The sequence below is a fragment of the Nuphar pumila genome, chromosome 17 (assembly GCF_984573655.1).
Source record: "Nuphar pumila chromosome 17, dmNupPumi1.hap1.1, whole genome shotgun sequence".
In the NCBI taxonomy this organism is placed as follows: Eukaryota; Viridiplantae; Streptophyta; class Magnoliopsida; order Nymphaeales; family Nymphaeaceae; genus Nuphar; species Nuphar pumila.
Genome location: NC_143265.1, coordinates 60,160,916 through 60,179,270, shown reverse-complemented (window position 1 = coordinate 60,179,270; position 18,355 = coordinate 60,160,916). Strand labels below are relative to the sequence as shown.

Below are 18,355 nucleotides of genomic sequence, written 5' to 3'. Positions count from 1 at the left end.
TTTTACCTTGTCATTGTAAAATCAATTGGTTTTACCATTTTCCAGCATTACAGAAGACTAGATCACAACTAGATTAGAAACTTTTACTATCAGATCCTAAGTACTATCAGGATCCCCAAATCTAGGACTCACTTTTCGAAAAAATGGACACAGGGTTGGGCCAAGCCTTACCCGATCCATATCCTACCCATTTTATACACACTACCTAACACTTGTTGGTTATTAGTTTGAACCTGGCCAAGGCCTTAGGCAACAGACCGACTAAACCACACTTGCTAAAGGTTTTTTATGGAGAAGAGCCAACTCCGGACGGACAAAGTTCAACGGATTAAACCTGGTTTAATTGGAGCCTAGGTTTGATCCACAAAAATGTGGTTGGGTCTACTCAGATTTGGATTCGGGTAAGTGATGAATATGTTCAGATTCAAGCTGAACTGGGTCTAACCTGGACACTTTTGACTTTCGCTTCACGGTTCAGTGGATTGCACAAATATTCAATGGATCCAGTACTACATTTACCATAACCAGATCTTAAATACAATATGAACTCCGAATGTGCATGGGGAGTTAGACCCTCTCTTCAAAATCTGGATCCAGTTTTGGGTCGAAGTGCCCCCAACCCGTATACCTGATCAAAACTCAGAGAGAGAGGAAAACCCAGAAAAGTATTACGAGAGACAATTCGTTGAGCATGAAAAGATGCGCCCAACTGATGGACGACCCTTTTTTTATTTTTGAGCCAACCTTTGGGCCCTAATTTAAAAAATGGCCTAAACTTTTCTAGGTTTCCTGATATCAGCCACTGCTTTCATGAAAACTGCTAAATACATGTTTTCTGGTTAACCATTAGGGATGGCAGTGAACCCGGGCGGGGCTGAGGAACAAGGTTTCCACCCCCACCCCGTTTCAAAATCCGAACCTCCATCTCTGCACGGGGATGGATTTTAACCTCCACCCCCGTTTCGTGTCCTCCATCCCCAGTCCAAACGGGGCGAGGCAGGGCAGGGCCCCATTTCCCCTTTGTCTATTGTCATTGCTTAGAAGGATTGGGGATGGGGTCGGGGCAAGGCGGGGATCGAGACGGGGTGGGGTGGGGTGGGGTGGGGCAAGATGGGGATCGGGACGGGGCAGGATGGGAAAAAGCATAAGTCCATCCCCGCACGGGGATGGATTTTAACCTTCATCCCTGCCTCCATCCCGGTTTCATGCCCTTCATCCCCGCCTCCATGCCCTTCATCCCCGGTCCAAATGGAAAGAGGCGGGCCCGTTTTTCCCCAGTCCACTGCCATCCCTATTAACATCCAACGTCTTGAGAAACATGATTCTTTTAAGTTTTCTTTATTATCCTTTGGAATAAAAAAATACCTGTTTAGGCTGATAGAAAAGAAAAGGATAAATACCAAGGGGGGCTCCGGTTGTCTGGTAGGAGGCGCACGTCACCTTGTGTTGGCAGGTGCAAGACCCAATGGTATAGGGTCTGCCTATACCCCAACTTCCTTTTCAAGAAAAGAAAAGAAAAGAAAAGAAAAGAAAAGGATAAATATTTTAACCATTTTAGGTTACTATTGTCATTTGATTTAATTTAACTGAAACTTAATGAGTTCATAATCAATGGTACCAGCTAGGAGGGGTGTCGACCGGTCAGGTTTTTGAACTAAGGTGAAACCATACTTGGCCCCGATTTTCAGGTATGGTATCTGATTCGAACTCGAGTCAAATTGGATCCACCATAAGAGAAACCATACCTGGACTCGATAAAAACTACATTGAACTACACCAGGTACACACCTGGTAAAATAATATCTTTTATCATTTTTACTTTAAAAAATTATAGGTTTTAATCAGAACTCGGGTCAAGTTCGGGTTTTGTATAAAATTTCACAAATTATATTTAGCTCCATGTATTAATCGGACCTTTGGATTTATCACCATACCTGGACCCTATAGGGTTTGGTCTGGGTTGAGTCTAGGTAAACCTGACCCATTGACACCCCTAGTACCAATTGGGGCTATGCTTGTAGTGCACCTCACCTTATGTTGGGAATGCAGCAATTTCAAAACCCAGTTGTATAACTGGTGGGGGTCTTCCCAATCCCAACTTGCCTATAAAAAAAAGTCTGTTGGGCAGTTTTGAAGAAAACATAGGCCCATATCAAGAAATTCAAATGGTTGAGGTAAGGGGTGGTAGCATCCTGAACCCAGAGTTTTACCTTGCAGGATGGTGAGCCCACCCTGTTCTCAGTGAGGGTTGTCCTTGTCATAAAAAATACAAAACAGGTTGACCCCTAAATAAAATGTTTCCTTATTATTATCTTTTTCTTCCTTACTCTAAACTTCAAAGCAACGCCAACCAAGCAAACAGAAGAGTAAAGCATCTCTCTCTCAAGTAAAAAGAGGCAAAGAAACAGATTGGCCGCCTGCAACTGGAAAAGGCATTCAGAGTTGGTGTTTATAACTCAGGATCCCTTTCTTCTCAAGTCAATCTTGGTATTATTCCAGAACCTGTGAGCCTTACATTTATGAGCAAAGAAACAGATTGCCCACCTGCAACATGGAAAAGGCACTTCCAAGTGCCAACTCCATATTCCTTTCTTCTCAAGTAGTCAATCTTGGTATTCCACTTTCTTCATGACTTAAAAAAAAAACCATATTTATGATCTTCCAAATAACATGATTCAGGATATGATCTTTAGCAAACAAACTATGTTAAATACATCTATCAGGTCAGACTGAGTGAACAAAACTTGCACCCATGATTTTCAACTAGATTGTGCATACAATCGGCTATACATACACACATACACATGGGTGCAAGTTGTATTCACTCAATCTGACCTCGTAGATGTGTTTGCATGTTTTTTCTTTTGTTTTTTTCCTTTGCTAGAGATCGCACCTTGTCAGATTTCTCAAGTCATCAAATTTATGCATATCGCTGCTGATCTTTGAAGCCTTTGAAGAACACATTGCAAGAACATGATCCAAACATCTTTTCTGTCAAACAAACAATGTGGATATTATCTATAGGGTTAGATCTACAAAATAAGAAAAAATAGCATTTTCTACTAGATTGTATGTGAGGTTACTGTAGCATAGAGAGAGAGAGAGAGAGAGAGAGAGAGAGAGAGAGAGAGAGAGAGAGAGAGAGAGAGAGAGAGAGAGAGAGAGAGACCTGTCTATCGTAATTTTATGAATGCTTGCATAATTTAAAGCCTAGATATATGTACATTTCCGTTTATTATGCTAAATCCATTAAATCTACCTTTAAAATGATTTACCCACTCGGTTTGATCTTAGGACTGTGAACTGAAAAACTAGAATTCTAGTGCTAGTTCCAGTGACCTAGCAATAAACTCACAGTATTTAATTCTTCTAGAAGCATATACTTTTATTTATTGCATGTCTTAGAGAATTTGTCAAATTGAAGATTTTTTTTTTATTTGGAAAATTCATTTTTTGAGGAATAGAAAGAACCTAAGCAAGAGGATGCGGAGTTGAAAAGCACGAGGGCTAGGGGTGAGTCAATCCCAACTGAATCTGGCAAATTATTTCCTGATTCATATCCTTCAACAATTTGGACCGATTCACTTAATCGGATCAGTTTTCGGATTCTATAATTGTATTCATATCAACATTTTGGGTTGAATCTAATTCAGTTAAGGATCAAAATCCGATCCTATGCATTTTTTACATGTAAATTAAAATTATGTTTTTTTTTATTTATAACCTGAAGAAACTGCACCACGCACGAAGACCTGTTCGCGCTGGCTCAACCTGCCATACCTATGGTTGTTATGCCGGCAGTGTAAAACTCCAAGGCTAGGACCCTTTCCTTGAGGCCTATGCTACGAATTGGCTTGCGCAAAGGGGTGACGGCCCATGAGAATCGAACCTTGACTGCCCGTCTAGCAGCCAAGCCCCCACCCCACTACGCCAACCCCCATTGGGGCAAATTAAGACTATGCTTGAATATGCTTTTTACTGAATTTTATATGACAATCTGTAGTTCGGATCCATCAAACCATCACCCACTAGCGTTGGTTCACTTTAAGAATAGCCTTGGATAACCGCCTTACTCTCACCATGGATCATCTTCAAGGAGCTAATAGATGTTCCTTGTGTCGAAGAACAGCGGAAACCAACACACACATACTCCTTCACTGAAAAGTGACTCGACAAGTCTGGAGATGGGTGACTAATTTGTTTGGTGTTAAATGGAAATGTAAAGATGATCTCAGCGTTGGAGCATTGGGTGTCAGTGAAGGCTATTAAGATAGCAGATAGGAAATGGTGGATTCTGGCGTTACAGTTAGTAGTCAGGTTCTTGTGGGAATCACACAATAATGCTATTTTGTGAAATGAGGAGGTAGCTAAGAAGAAGTCTGCATTGTGAGGATGATTAATCGTGTCCGTGAAGTTCTTCTCTCGTGCACTCAGGCCGTCTCTTCCAGTCTCTTCAGAACCAATGGCCATATGCAAAAAGGTGGAGGCCACTGTTGGCATAAACGGCTGGGGAGAACCCTATTTAACAAATGGGTTGTCGGTGTTCTCCTCAGTCAATTGAGGTGAATAGGATCTAGAATGAGAGAAATAGGTATCACTCCCGTAACCATCATCAAGCTCCCATGAAATCCTACTTATAGTGGGAGGTTTCAATGCATGAACAGTTATGAGACCCTTTCACATTCTCATAACTATCCTTCAGCCTCTACAGTTGAGACCCTTGATGTGCTCAGGTTAATATGGGTCATATCTAAGATGGATCTTGTGGCGCCCCAAACCCCGACCTTGAAAAATCTTTTAAATTTTTGAGGATTTTTTTTTTGAAATGATTTTAAGATAAACGGAAAGCAAGAAAAAAGGGGTAACTAAGTAAGAAGGCCGTAAGTCTGAACGAGCCATAGGTAAGTATGCATATCAAACAAGTTTCCAAAATATACAACCCAAAGTTTAATTACAAAATGAGAAAAAAGTATAACAAATCTAACAGTCTCTCAAAACAGGGGGATCATCCCCTCAAAAACCCCAAAACCAAATAGGAGCAAGATCTGCAGCTAAGTGCGGGTCCCCAAGCCTCCACCGTGTGCCGTCACATCGCCGCTGTACCTATTCATCACCTGCATCCCCAAAAAATAAGGTCAACACTCTTGCAAGGTGGTGAAGAATCAACATCATATCTCTATTTCTCAAGAAAGAAACATGTATATAATATGAAACATGTGCAACAACAGATACATGTGCCTGTGTCAAGTAAGTGCACGTGTAACAAGTGCAAACAAGCTAAAGCAGTAAACAGGAAACTGAACAACAACTATACACAAGTAGCTAAGAAAGGTATGGGAATCAGGACAAGTACAGAAGCAAGTAAGCAAGTAAAAGAGAACTACTACAATACGTTAGCTGTGATTGGTTAGTATTTAAGTTCTTCTGATTATTCCTTCAGGTAAGCGAAAAAACTTCACATTCTGTGAGCCATGCACCCGACGTCTATTATTCAATTTGTAATGTGGTAACTGGGGATGCTACAGACCGAGTAAACCTTATGCGAGCAACTCGCAACTGAGAGAAACCCTCACATAGATAAGGACTGCAATCCATACTACTGCAGTAGTGAGGTATCTTAAAAGATCACCTCGACCTCCCTAACTCTGAGTGACTGGAGGTCAAAGGACGCTACAACTCCTATCAAAACACGTGTCGTAGTAACGACTAGTCACTCAGGGTTGTACCATCCACCCTCTCTAAGGTGAACAATTTTGTGAATGGGGCGCAGTAGGTTTATCTTTCTTAGGCTTATTTATCAAGTCATACCTCCATTCGAGGTATTTATGACTCATGGTCCCCGCGGGATACTCAAACGAGGTCTTAGCTTACCCATCCACGTACTCAGCCTCACACGACTAACAAGAGCACATCACTCATAAAAGCGATCATAACACCATTTTATCTTTCTCATTACTAGGGTGTAGACATACGTGAACTTACTCATGAACAAGGGGCCATCGCCCAAAGACTCCAACTGAGTCTAAACAACCACAACAGTGTGTTTCTTATACCCTATGGTGTTTAAGTTTTTGTGTCATTCTGTACATCACAACTGTATTGTGCACCTTGTGCACTCATCAATGCCTCAAGCACAAGACCAAAATGTACCTCTCGGGGTGCGTACTATGCAATACTAGTGTCAAGCTGTGCTACGTGTAGGTGTGAACTAAGACCCACAATATCTCAAGTCAATCACACAATTATGAAACAAAGGCAAAGATACATATGCATATCTTAGGAAAATACATTTCAATTACATGAGAATGTGCAAGTGAGTGTACAATTCCACAAGTTCAAGAGATATGCAATTCAAGAGCATAACGTAAACACAATTGCAAGTACATTGAGCTGAAACAAGTAATGCAACTTTCTAATTACAATTTCAAGTAGTTAGAACTTCAAATGTCAATATTTGGCAATTCTCGCATAGCGAGGCCACTTTCGTAGAAAAGATTTATGATTTTTGATACATTCATGTGTTGAGATTGAAATCTAGAATATTCTCATTTGTATGGAAATTACATTCACATTTCCAAGGTGGATCGCCGCACTTGCGAGAGAAATGATGTAAATATGTCACAAGGACAATTATACGTATATGCATCACTGAGTTACTAATGTTCGCAAAACATCTTGCTCTGATGCTGACAAAGTAAAACCAATTCCATAAGGGGATTCGTGGATTCGACATACTTACGTGTCAAGAATGAAATCTAGGATATTCCCAACTTATGGGGATAACATTGGCATTACCACGGTCGGTTGCCGCACTTGCGGAACCCAAAGATACTAAAATGATGGTTTGACAAAATTTCTGAGATAGATGAAAGACTTTATATACGTTTGGGTAGCATAGAGCTCACCCGACAACTCATACCGAAACTACCAAATAGGACTCCGGAGAAACACAGGGTTTACTCCGGACCCAAACTCCAGTTCGACTACCCGAATAACCGATACAAGGCACGAAGTCCGGACATGAATGAATCGCTAAGTTGGGACTAGAAGGGTCTCACACTTGAACATAGCACAAGAATATACTACGTCCATCTGGATCTGTTGGACAACAAACCCACACAGTCTAACATCTATAGGTTCGTGGTTTAGTTCACATTCTTTCTTTTGCTTATTATATATACATATATATACATGTATATATATATATAGATGTATACACATATCTATATATATATAGGTATGCTTTAAGATCTTAACGGATCACTTAGTGATCTTGGGTCAATGAGGGAATGAAGGCCCTCATATGGCGGCCAATAGGGTTCCACATAATCTGGTCCTGATGGGGCCAAACCCCTGCTAACTCACCCTTGCCTAGATCCGATCATTGGGAGTGGTGCAACAAGAGTGAGCAGATCGGTCTGGGTATCCCAACCCAAAACAAAACTCAACTTCAAGGGTCAACTATGGCATTGGACTGAACCCAAGGGTTCAGTCTAGGCACTGCACTCGAGGTGCAGTCCGGACTAGGGTCCAGCAGGTTCGGTTGGCTCACCCGGGTGCATTAGCACCCGACACCCAAACTTACACCCGCACTAGAGCCAAAGGGGCAAACCCTGGGAAACAATGGGCCTGGTTCTCTAGACCAAACACTCGGTTGCAGATTTACCCTGGTCTGAGCATATAGGTTCAGACCAGGCTACCTAGTAGCAGCAAACTCGGGGCAAGGACCTAGGCCCGCGCGCTACTCGAGTACAACTAGCACCCGGTGGCAACTGGGTGCCAAGGCAATCACATAAAAAAAAGAAAAGAGAGAGAGCCACTGGTCTGTTCCCCTGGACCAGACCTTAGCCATGTCGTGGCTCTGGTCTGAACCCCAGGGTTTAGACCAGACCCACCCTTGGGACAGGGCCTGAACCCAATGCCCTAGGGCTGCAAGACTACCCGGGTCCTGTTGGCACCCCGGGCCCCGCCACGCTTGGCAAGAAAGAGAAAGGCCTTAGTGGCCAAGGCGGCTAGGTGCATTTGGCCGACCACACGAACTCCTCGTTACACACACAAAAAAAGGAAAACAATGACAAGAAAGAAAAACCGCTGGAAAGAAAAATGGGGGGGGGGGTAAGTGAGAAGCAAAATAGTATGAGGAGGAGCAACCATGACTGGACTAGACCACAACCGTGTTCAGTTCAGAACTTCAGCTGTCACGAAAGTTCAAAGGGTTGCTCCAGTCTCCTCATGACAATGAGAAGGGGCTGAGGGCGAATAGTTCGTTCTCTCATAAAAAGGAAAACTCATGCAAATTCTCAAAAAAAGAAACAAAGACCGTGCATTTCCAAATATGAATAGCATCCAATCTTATTGACTAGCATCAACACAAAATAAAAGAAATATAGAGTACACGATGCATCCCAACTGGAAAATAATTTATGGAACTAGAAGGTATACAACGATTCGACCGATTTCCTTGCTTATTGTTATCTCTCTCTCTCTTTTGTTTAGCAAATTGAAACGAAAACCAAACCATCAAACCGACTATGAAGTCGATGGATTTGAACCCCTCTTGTTCCATGGGATGGAAGAGAGGGTACTCAACCACAAAACACCTTTACTAGAGCCTCTAATCCGTCAAGGGTCACACATCCATGGATGCGTCCGACTCCTCGGCTTCATATATACAACATACACAATTTTCTTTTAGAAAACAGAGGAAATGAATTGAAGCTTCACCTTAATGCTCGGATGGTGAAGGAACACCAGTTGGAGATGGGTTCATGGTTGCACATGGGCTCCACGAAAATGGTGGAGGTCACACCTCACACGGCTAGGGGAAAGAGAGAGAGAGAGAGAGAGAGAGAGAGAGAGAGAGAGAGAGAGAGAGAGAGAGAGAGAGAGAGAGAGAGAGAGAGAGAGCTCCAAACTCGCCAACTCCAGAAAAATGGTTTCTCTTTCTTTGACTAAATGCTTTTGTAATCCAAGGTTAAGGCACCAATGATTGAGATTAATTTGCAGGAGATGAATGGCTGGGGTTAATCATGCCCCTCATAGCCGCCTAACATCCCCCACTCGCCCCTTAGGGTTTGAAAAGGCTAAAACAATTTACATGGGTGCCATGGGGTGCAACCCCATGCATCCCTTGGAATGAAGCACCCTTCATCATGAAGGCTTCTTAGAAATCTCCTGACAATAACTCTTTGGAAGGGGTTTTCAAGGATTTTCAAAAATCACATGGGGCGCAGTCCCATGCAATGTGACGCCCCAAACCCCGACTTTGGAAAAACCTAGGATTTTCTGTGATTTGTTTTTGAAAGAGTTTAAATAGAAAACAATGAAAAGCAAGGCGCTGAAAAGCAACAAAGTCGCGAGTCTGGCCGGCCACCACAAGTAAGTGCAACAAGTGAAATAGTGTAACCAAAGGTGTGTACAAAGTGTAACTATGGAGTAAAAAGGGGAAACACCCCAACAGTTTAAAGATTTTACAAAATCTAAGTACAAAAGGTCCAAAATGGGGAATACATCCCAACAACACCCAAAACCCAAAACCACCAAGTACAGGAACTACAGGTCAAGTGTGGGTCCTCCGAGCCTCCACCGTGTATCATCGCATCGACACTATACCTGTTTGTCACCTACATCCCCATAAAATGGGGTTAGTCCTCTTGCGAGGTGGTGAAGAAACAACCACAAGCAGTTACATATCATACAAAAAGGAAAGCAGTAACAAAACTGATAAGTGTAAGTGCCGTGCCAGGAAGGTGCGAAAGTGACAAGTATTAGTCAACTAAAACTAACAAGCTGAAGTAGCAATAGAGTAAGTACTCAAAGCAGGAACAACTGTAACAAGTACTGAACGACAAAGTATCCAAGTAATAGCTGAAGTAAGTAAGGTAACTGAAGTAAAGTCCGCCAAACAAGTAAAATAACAACTACTGTAAGTTAGCTGATTGGTTAGTCTTTAAGTTCTTCTGATTACTCCTTTGGGTACACGAAGGAAACCTCGCATTCTGTGAGACATGCACCCGACGTCTGTTATTCAATTATAGTGTGGTAACCGGGGAAGCTACAGGCTGAGTCAACCACATGCGAGCAACACACGGCTAGGAGAAAACACTCACATAGGTAAGGATTGCAATCCATACTACTGCAGTAGTGAGGCCCTAAAAAGGCAACCTCGACCTCCCTGACTCTGAGTGACTGGAAACCAAAGGACGCTACAACTCCTGTCAAAACACGTGTCGTAGTAACGACAAGTCACTCAGGGTTGTACCATCCACCCACTCCCAAGGTGAACCATTTTGTGAATGGGGCGAAGCAGGTTTATCTTTCTTAGGCTTATGTTCCAACACACCTCTCAACGAGGAATTTGCCTCGTGGTCCCTGCAGGGTACGCAAAACGAGAACTTGGCCTGCCCATTCACGTGCTCAGCCTCACGTGGCCAACGGAGCACACTGCTCGTGAAAGCAGTCACAACACCATATTATTTATTTCTGTTTAGGGTATATCACAAAAGAGTCCTTACACCACACAAGGGCCACTGTCCGAGGACTCCAACTGAGCCCACAACAAGTCATTTCAGTATTCATACCCTATGGTGTTCAATTTTTCTATCTTTTCATTTTATTTAAGTAAGTGCACATGGTGCGCTTACCAATGCCTCAAGCGATGCACCTCCTCAGGGTACGCACTACTCAGTAACAGTGTCAAGATGTGCCAAGTGCAAAGTGTAAGAGTATTACATGTTTCTAGTTTGCACAAGTATAAACATTAGAGGCAATTACAATAGTTCTCACAGTAAAAAAGGGTTACTTTACATTCTTCAGTATTAAGATTTGCATTTAACAACATTTCCATATGTATGGGAATTACATTCGCATTGTCAAGAGTTTGGAAATGAATTTAACCAACATCTCGTCTAATGGGAATAACATTGGCTATTCCAAGGTGGATCGTTGCTCTTGCAGTGAAGATGCAATTGCGACACAAAAGATCGTTACACGTGGTTCAACACACTTATCTGTTTATAGCAAAATCTGGGATATTTCGTCTTATGGGAATAACATTAGCTATTTCAACGGTATGGGGTGCCGCACCTACGGACCCGAAACAAAGGTGTCTCTAAGCTTGTGAACTTACCAAAACGGCGAAAGCATACCGTTCTGGTCCGTTGAACGTAAACCAAAACATAAGGGTTTCCCTTACTCAATACGACACACATATGTGTCGAAGGTGATTCTGAAGTAACCCATCTAATGGGGATTACATTAGCATTACCACGGTTTGGGGTGCCGCACCCGCGGACCCAAAGCAACCGCTTGCCAAACCGAAAACAAGACAACTCTATATAGTTCTACATTTAATTCGGAGCGTAACATCATTTGGGGAATAACACCTGGACGGGATACAAGAGTGTCGCAAGTCCATTTGGTCATGCCGAATCGATCATTATGTGTGCTTTGACATATATATATATATATATATGTATATATATTCACATGTTTCAATTCTACTTAAAGACATGTCCTCATATGTACGTAGGTAAATGCACAAGTACACACATGTATATATATATATATATATTCGTACTAAAATACATATATACATACACCCATGCCCATATATATACATATATAAATATATATATATCAAACTCTTTGAAACCCAGGGCATATATAATTATGCCAAAACCCTAGCCGAAATGCACGGAGGGTGCGAGGCAAGGCAAAGGCTAACATGAACCCACTATGGTTCGGTTCCAAGTCGGTGCAGACTGGTTTTGATAGGGTAGAGTATTAACAACTACAATAATGGCATAACGGGGCTGCAAACATGCCAATTAGAAGACCCGCACACTTGCTGCCAACAGGCTCTAATACAAGTAATGGTCTGGTCCTACGGACCAGACTGTTGCGCGCACTAATGAGATCTGGTACGACACATGGTTTGGACCAAACTATCTCAAGGGTTTGGTTGGGCCGGTTCCAGCCCCTAACAAGGGTAAACTGGTAGTTCTAATGAAAAGAGGCACTAAGGCCGAATCAAGGGGGGTCTGGTCCTTTGAACCAAATGACCTCTAACCCTGGTAGGATCTGAACCTTTCAGATTCAGACCCGAGCCACTAAGGATCAGCTAAAAAGGAAAGAGCCTGGGGCATCCAACACAAGTTGGCTGGCACCCGGCTCCAACTAGATGGAGCCACGACTAGTATTAGGGCTAGATGGACTGCCAATGGGTTCAGGTCTGAACCTTGGTTCAGACCTGCACCTGCCACGAGTTAACAGGTGCCAAGGGTGCGCAACACCCAAGTGGTGCACACCCAACCCCAATCAAGAAGGAAAACAGCTAGGCCGGCTAAAAGAATTTCGAGACACCGAGGGTGCCGGACACGGGGGAAAAGGCTGGTCCACAGGACCTGCTGCCCACAACCACGAACAGATCTGAACCACACGGTTCAGACCTGGACCCCAAACAGGGTCGCCAACCATAGCTCGGGTGCCCAGCCCTTGCGGCTAGCACCCGGGCTCTCCTAAGAAAGGCCAAGGCTGGCACCGGGTGCCAGCCTTGCTGCCACATCCCAAACGCACAGGTCTGAACCCTGGGTTCAGACCTGTCTATAATAGAAACACCATGGTACAAAAAGAATATATAAAATATATATATATTTTTTGAAAGCTGCTGCTGCTGGGCGCGTGGGCCACCCGCACAACACCCAGCTCCATGCTTGGAGCGCAGTGAATGGACAAGGGGTCTGGTCCACTGGACCAGACCGAGCCACCCTTGCCAGCATGAACCAGAGCCCAAGGGCTCGGTTCACAGCTGCTAAGAGGGTGTGCTGGGCACGCCTAAAGCCGACTCAACCTGCTCCAGTCCTGGTTCCAAAGGAAAAACCGAAACGAAAAAAAAAAAACATGAGGTTAACACATCAACCACCAGCAGCCTGGCCTTCGCACATCTCAAAGGGAGTGGTCACGTTGTGACCCACGCCCAAGGGCTAAGCTACAACACCAGTCCCAATGTGCTGGGACTGAGTTGAGCTGAAAACTCAAAAGGAAAGAAAGCACACTGAATGTAAATAAATGGGCTGACGGATTGGGTGTAAGCTGGACGAGCCCAGCTCGGTCCATCACACCCCTATGATGAGAATGCCATGAAATCAATCAAAAAAAAAAAAAGAAAATGAATCAAAACGACAACAATATTATGGAAAAAAATGAACAACTAACATGCATAGGAGAAAAATGAAACACAAGCAAAGATAAAAATGTAGGAATCGAAAGGAAATCCATTGCAAAAGCATGCAACACAAAAGCTTATGAAAAACTATGAAGATTCAATATTTTAAACTACTTTTCTAGCTAATCCTCCATTAGGGCTTGCATGCATCGATGCAAAGCACCATTGGCTTCATGTCAATCCGGAATCAAACGAAGAGGGTGAGTCTTCACCTTAGCTATTTTGAAGAAGATGGAAGAGGAATAACGTGTTGCAACTATTCACGCCCAAGAGAGAGCCACGGCTGGAGTGAGGGAGCTTGAGATAAGAGAGGAGGTTTGGAGAGAGAAGAGAGAGAAAAAAAAGTCGCCCAAACAAGAAGGCCCATTTTTTTTGTAAAGCTTTTATGGATGTTGGCTTAGGGTTGGACGGCTGGGATTTAATCCCTCCAAGATGGAGGGTTGGGGAGCTTCACGCCCCCCAACCACCAATGCATGTTGCTCTTCCAAAAGGTTTTATAAAACTTTCAAAAATGCCACTATTAAAAGCCTTTAAAATTCCAACAATTTACAAGGGGGCGCCCTTGGCTGCCACCCAACGTGTCCAATGGGTTTAGAGTATTTGAAAACCTTTGAAAATATCTCAAAACTACCATGGGGCGCCAACCCCATGCCTTTCTTTTGGAAAAGACACCCCTCATGATGGAGCCTAGGCTTCATCATGAGGGTTTTTAGAAAAGATGCATGGCCAATGAAGGCCTCTTCTTTAAATCCATGCAAGATATTTTCAAAATTGCCATCCAATTGGCCAGCCCTTGACCAGCTGGTCAATCAAGGACATGGACGTCCACTATAGGGTCGTCCATGGGTTTTGGATCCACTAGATGCTTCGGATCCAAAAACCAAAACCCCATATTATGTATACCATAAAAAAATGCTTATTTAATATATTAAAATAATAATTTAATTCCAAAAATTTATTTAGTTCTCTTTATAACCCTAATTAACGTAGAATGATCAATGCCTCCTAAGGAAATTACCTCTTGTTCGCTAAAATTAAGCGTTCTAAGTTTCAGGTCCAACCTTAGATCAAAACTCGTAATTCACAAGCACTGACAAAGTTTTTTCGTCGTTCGGGTCTCAAATTCGGGGTGAAACATCACAACCCTATTCCAAACTTACCCTAAAGGTTTCAGAAGTTGATTCGTTCTAGATTTCCCGAAATCGCTCTATTTACTAAAATTACGCGATTTTACCCGATTCTCAAAATAAGCAAATCTTCAGAACTTGCCAAAACATGAAAATTCATCGATTTCAACATAATTACGCAATATAAATAAAAAATTAGAATCGTGAATCTTACATCCTCCCCTTCTTAAAAAGGATTTCGTCCGCGAAATCACTCTTAAGAGGTTACAAAAAGTTTCAGATAGGTCTCTCTCATGCTCGCTTCTGGTTCCCATGTGCATTCTTCAATGCCATGGTGCTGCCACCGTACCTTAAGTAGCAGAATAGTCTTGGTACGCAGAACTTGGTCTTGTCGATCAACAATCTCAGTAGGCCATTTTGACAAAGTCAGATCTTCCTGCACGTCCACCTCTTCATAACGAATGACATGCGATGGGTCAGAAATGTACTTCCTGAGCATCGACACGTGAAAAACATTGTGAATATGGGCATATTGTGGAGGAAACTCGACACGATATGCCACTTCACCAATCCTTGCCACGATCTCGAATGGTCCAACGTACCTCAGACTCAACTTCCCTTTCTTCCCAAAATGAAACACGCTCTTCGTCGGCGACACTCTGACAAAAACCATGTCTCCAACATTAAAAGACAATTCACGACGTCTCTTATCAGCGTAACTCTTCTGCCTATCTTGCGCTGCTTCAAACGCCCACGAATCTTCTGCACTTGTTGCGTGTAGTGCTGAAAAACAATCGGCGATTCACTCGATCTATCGCTGATATCGTCCCAATAAGATGGTGACCGGCAAGGTCTCCCATACAATGCTTCGTACGAGGCCATCCCAATACTAGCGTGGTAACTGTTGTTATACGCGAAGTCTAGCAAACATAGGTGTGAATCCCATTTAACCTTCCAATCAAGCATACAGGCTCACAACATATCTTCCAACGTTTGAATCATTCGCTCAGACTGTCCATCTGTCTGAGGATGAAAGGCTATACTAAACTTCAACTTCGTCCCCAAAGCAGATTACAACTGACCCCACAGTCACGAAGTAAACCGGGGATCACGATTAGAAATGATAGATCTCGGGACACAATGAAATCGAACGATCTCTCTGATGTACAAGTCAGCTAAACTCTCAAGAGACTGATTGATCCTGATCGACAAGAAATGGGCAGACTTGGTGAGTCTGTCCACGACTACCCAAATTGCATTGTGTTTACGCCTAGTCAGTGGCAAACCTACCACAAAATCCATCATAACATTCTCCCACTTCCATTGAGGAATCTCAATCCTCTGCAAGGTACTACCAGGACGCTGGTGTTCCGCTTTGACTTGCTGACAAGTCAAACACCTTGCAACATAAGCCACTATCTCTCGCTTCATGCCATGCCACCAATACTTTCGCTGTAAGTCCTTGAACATCTTCGTTCCGCCGGGATGAATCGTCTATCTGGACATATGAGCTTAGTCAAGAATCTCTCTCTTCAACTCAGGGTTGCTCGGAACACAAAGACGATCTCTCATACGAACACTGCCATCTTCAGATACTCTGAAAGAAAAATCTGCTTGTTTCGCCAATGCTAGAAACTTGCCATACTGGTCGGCAAGCTTCTGAGCCTCTACGATCTTCGGCAAAAACTCGAATCGAATGGTCAGACCAGATAATCTGATCGATCCATCACCAACAAAAAAAGGTTTCCAGGCTACGAAATCTTTAATAAGCCTCTGGCTCCAAACAAGACTAGCCAGAACACCACTCGCTTTGCGGCTAAGCGCATCCGCCACAACGTTCGCCTTACCAAGGCGGTAAGACAACATGAAATCGTAGTCCTTGATGAACTCAAGCCATTGTCGCTGCCTCATATTTAGCTCCTTTTGAGAGAACATATACTTGAGGCTCTTGTGGTCTGAAAAGACCTCGAATTATTCTCCATATAAGTAATGTCGCCACAATTTCAAAGCAAACACAACTGCTGCCAATTCTAAATCGTGCGTCGGATAATTCCGCTCATGAGTCTTTAACTGTCTGGAGGCATAGGCAATCACTCGGCCATGTTGCATAAGCACGCAACCTAAACCGGTACCAGAGGCGGCTGTGTACACCACAAAACCACCTCTGTCAAAGGGTAAAGCAAACACCGGCGAGGTTGTCAACTTTAACTTCAGGATCTGGAAACTGTCCTCACAGGCACTGTTCCACACAAACTTAACACCTTTACGGATAAGCTTTGTCAAAGGTAGGGCAATCCTCGAGAAGTCTTGGATAAAACGTCGATAGTAACCGACCAATTCAAGAAAACTACGAATCTCAGACACATTCTGAGGCTGCTTCCAGCCTAGAACTGCTTCGACTTTCGCTGGATCGACAGATACTCCGTCCTTTGATATCACATGCCCAAGAAACATGACGCGCTCGAGCCAAAACTCACACTTAGAGAACTTGGCAAACAACTGATGCTCACGAAGAGTACTCAAAACAATCCGCAAATGCTCGCGATGCTGCTCCAGACTCTCCGAGTAGACCAAGATATCATTGATGAACACTATCACAAATGAGTCCACAAATGGATGAAAGATCCGGTTCATCAGATCCATGAATGCTGTTGGAGCATTCGTGAGGCCAAAAGGCATCACCACGAACTCGTATAACCCATATCTAGTCCTGAAAGTTGTCTTCGCAATATCATCCTCTCGGATACGAAGCTGATGGTAACCTGATCTGAGGTCAATCTTCGAGAAAACCTTCGCCTTCTGCAACTGATCGAAAAGATCTTCGATCCTCGGTAACGAATACTTGTTCTTAATCGTCGCTTGGTTGAGCATCCGGTAGTCGATGCACAACCTCAGGGATCCATCCTTCTTCCTCATGAACAATACTGGTGCTCCCCATGGTGAAGCACTAGGTCGAATAAAACCTTGATCGAGAAGTTCTTCTAACTATCACTTCAACTCTTCTAGCTCCGCTGGAGCCATATGGTATGGTGCCTTGGAAATCAGTGTGGTTCCAGGCAACAACTCGATACCGAATTTGATCTCTCGCCTCGGAGGTAACCTGGGTAGTTCCTCCGAAAACACATCGGCAAATTCTCGGACCACGTCCAAGTCATCGATCAAAACCATTTCAGGTTCAACTGGGGCAATACTGACTAAGAACACAGTACCCCCATTCCGTAGATACTTCTGAGCCTTGAAAAAAGAAATCATGCGGTTGTCGCGCAGAGGTCGAGGAAGCTTGATCTCCAAAATAGGACTGCTCTCTAGTTGGAGTGCAAACCTCCAATGGGAAATTTAAAGACTCGACTGCCAAAGGTAAAGTACGAGCAAATCTAGCTGCTATGAACGAATGAGTAGCACCACAATCAAACAAAGCAAATGCTTCATGTCCGACTACTGAGATCGTACCTTGGACCAACTATGCCTTGGTCACCTGCTCAACCGTTGCCGCATAGGCTCACTCGACAATAACTTTCTGGTTTGCTGGCTTCGGTGAATACGATTGCTGCTGCTGCTGTTGTGTCGAGGGCTGTCGCTGCTGCGCCAGCTGGGAAGTACTCGGCGTGTTCCTACGCTAGTCGTCCGCCTGTTTCTTTCTGCAATCCCGGATATAATGACACATCTTCCCACAATATAAGCATCCGCCTGTGTCTCGCGGGCAAGGTCGCCCTGGATGATCAATGGTGCATTTCGGACAACTGGCCGTGATAAGCTGCTTCTACTGCGGCTGCTGACGTTGCTGGTACTGGGGTCTACGGTTCTGGTACTGAATCTGGCGGGTGTTGCTGTTGTTGTTGTTGCGCTGCTTCTTTGACTAAGGATGAAACTTCCTTCCACCCTGGTTCTTTTGGAATTGTCTCTTCCTCGACCAACTCTTTTGGCCAGGATGCTGCTGCTGCTGACGTGGTGCGGGAGTCCTCTGGGATTCAGTCCAGTCATACTCAAGTAAGGAGGCCGTCTC

General features: G+C 43.7%; 1 protein-coding gene across 1 annotated transcript in view; it reads right to left on the bottom strand.

Annotated features, from left to right (window-relative positions):
* Positions 1-2,899: 2,899 nt before the first annotated feature.
* The window catches only part of LOC149812008 (uncharacterized), a 312,037-nt gene continuing 296,581 nt past the window's right edge, over positions 2,900-18,355 (bottom strand). The window contains exon 11 of the transcript XR_016428606.1: positions 2,900-2,991. The gene's annotated coding sequence lies outside the window, so the exon portion shown is untranslated. The remainder of the gene's footprint in view (positions 2,992-18,355) is intronic.